The sequence below is a fragment of the Scardinius erythrophthalmus genome (assembly GCF_964197995.2).
Source record: "Scardinius erythrophthalmus genome assembly, chromosome: 3".
Classification (NCBI taxonomy): domain Eukaryota; kingdom Metazoa; phylum Chordata; class Actinopteri; order Cypriniformes; family Leuciscidae; genus Scardinius; species Scardinius erythrophthalmus.
In genome coordinates, this window is record NC_138223.1 from 42,858,508 (window position 1) to 42,861,433 (window position 2,926).

A 2,926-nucleotide genomic window follows, 5' to 3' on the forward strand; every position below is an offset into this window, starting at 1 on the left:
CTGCCAAATTCCCATCAACATCCCTAATATCAGACGACAGTTTAATGCCTGGCAGCTTTTCCAGAATATAAAATAAAAATAAGAAGTGTGCCAGGCATTGCATACAAAGTTCTTCTATGCGCTTCTCTACTCTCATCTCCTGCAGAGATAATTGAATAATAAAACTAAGACTGAAAGTATTGATTTACAAGCATTTTTGCAAATTAAAAATAGAATAGTTCTGGGTAAGTAGGCACATTCCTGCTCACTCGGACTCTAACATCAGATAATGGATATGGTAACACCGAAAAGAAAAGGAGAAAAACGTATTATTATTTCATATACAGTCAAACCAAAATTTATTCAGGCACCTTCAACATTTCTCACATTATCACAGGTTATTCGCTAATCGCTATAGTTTAGAAAATGTTAATAAATTATGACAAGAACTCAGAGTTATCAAATCAGTTGATATTTCACTGGTTTTGTCCATCCCTCCTTCCTTAAACTGTCTCATAAATGAATTAGATTGAATATCTGTCAGCTGTTAAATTTAACTACACAATTAGATAATACCACTTTAGCTCAACCAGTTACCAAGCAATGCTTCATTTTGTTCAGTCTGCGGTGTAAAAAGTTTAAGAATTTTCAATTTAAGAAAAAACACTTAAGCAAACCATGGTCAGGTCAAAGTGTCTGAATAATTTTTGGTCCCAAATTTTTATACATTTTACTGGTAGTCACTGTATGAAGACTTTTTGGGTATAAAATGTCACAGTTTACTTTATTTTGCTATCCTCACTTCCATAAATAAACTACAATGTCCTGCACCCATTAGTAAAAAAATATCAAAAATTAAATCTGGTGTGTGAATAATTTTTGGTTTGACTGTTTAATGAACTATTTTATAATATTAAAGTCAATACATAAACATTGATGAAATAAATGGCAGAAATTTCTAAATGGCTTGTTTTGAAGGACAAAACAAATTTTAGTGCAGAATTGTTATACTATACATGTATATATATAGCAATAAGCTGCAAGATATCATGCATTACAGTAATTTTTATCATGGACAAGGAGTGTTTTTACCCATATAAGAACCCAAGCTCTTATACGCTGTCTTTTTCCTCATTCTATCCCTTCATCTCTCCGCCTGACCTCGCTTATAAAAAATCATATTTCTGCAGCTCCTGCAGGCATCCAGCCCTTCCTGAAGAGGAACACACACCACCGGGGCTCATGGGAACTGTAGGCATATGACACGTCAGTACCTGAGGCTTTTTCATGGATGGACGATGCAGTTTTTCATTTCTCCCACTGTCTGTCTGGTCTCGGCGCAGTGGTCATGCGTGGAAGGGCAGGTAGAGGTCATGAATCGCTGTCAGTTGATGCTGTACTTGACATGCATGAGCAATAGAGGTTTGCCATTGAAGAACAAGGAATTATTTTGTGGCTGAGTGAGTGTGATTTGTTCAACGTTACATGTAGTCGTAGTCTGTGTTGAAGCATGAATTAATCAGTCGAAACGCTGTTTTGAGTGGATGAGTCTTGATTTTAATTTAAGAAATGCCAAGTACCAATTAAAAATAAACCAGTCAAACTTATGACAAGCTAATTAGATTAGTTGAAACAGAATATTTTGTGCCAGCGTCATTTTCTTTTTCTAATTTAAAACACTCAAGTGTGTTTGGAGTAGGATGAATGTGCTTAATTTAATTAAATCCAAATAACAATCCTACAAGTGTCAAAAATACAGCCAAAGCCAAGCAAATCTAAACAACACACTTTCATGGCAATTCGTAACAGTTGTATGTTTCTATACAATTCACATCAAACTAATGCATACTAAATCACAAAGTCGTAAAAAAGTTGGTCCTTCATTAGATTGGGTTGTAAAATACAATGCAAAGACACTTTTTGACCAGCAATTAAGAGAATTAAGAAATTTAAAATAATCATCCAAATTCAAAATGATTCGCTAATGGATAAATCAGACAGATTTGTGAACTAGTTCACTTAAATTCACTTAAAAATTCGAAATCATTATCCCTTGTGATCTTGTTTTCCTCTTCATAAGAGCAATAATTTGTCCAGAAAATAATTTAAAATATGTATTATATAAAATCTTTGTATTTATAATTTATTAAACATTTTTTGCTTTATTTTTGCATTGAAATGTAGAGAATATAATAATAATATTTACTTTTTGTTTATTTACAGTTTCATTTTTACATATTTTTCCCCACAATTCTTTCACAATTTTATTCATTTCTATGACTTTTCCAGGCTTTGATACACATTTTTAAAGTTACCTAATATTCCCAGGTTTCTATTACCGGGGGAACCACTGAAAAAGCACATAACGCATCCAAAATTGGCTTAATGGCAGTTGTGACTCTTTCTAATGGATTTTGAGTCAAACAACAGGCAGATGTTGGACTAGTCTCACACAGAGCGACCGTTTTCTGTAGCACTCCTCAACAATTTCAAGTTGTTGTCTCAGAAGCATTGCTTATAACCTCCAAGAAACTAGATTAAAGGGGACCTATTATGCAAAATTAACTTTTATATGGTGATGTGTGTCCACAGTGTGTGTAAACAAAAAGCCTGTAATGGTAAAAATCCACCCACTCCTTTTTTATAATGCCCTTAAATCATAACAGTTTCTCCAATCGAGCAGATTTCCCCCTTCTCTTTCATAAGCCCGGCCCATGACTGGTGACCATCTGCCCTATTAGCATAGATCCCACCCTGAGTAAGACATTTCTGTTTCCCCGCTGTAGCAGCTGAATTTATACAATGTTTGCGCCAAAAAATGTACCAACGAACATAAGAGTCTCCATAGACTCCCAGCGTCTGAGCCACTGAATTTAATTTAGGAATGAAAAGTGCCTAAGAAAGTCATTAAAGTGTTTGCTCAAATCATTTTACGCCAGAATGCTTC

General features: G+C 34.4%; 1 long non-coding RNA gene across 1 annotated transcript in view; it reads left to right on the top strand.

Annotated features, from left to right (window-relative positions):
- The window catches only part of LOC308688356, an 11,121-nt gene extending 9,512 nt beyond the window's left edge, over positions 1 to 1,609 (top strand). The window contains exon 4 of the long non-coding RNA XR_014029883.1: positions 1,170 to 1,609. This is a non-coding gene — a long non-coding RNA (uncharacterized lncRNA). The remainder of the gene's footprint in view (positions 1 to 1,169) is intronic.
- The last annotated feature ends 1,317 nt before the right edge of the window (positions 1,610 to 2,926 follow it).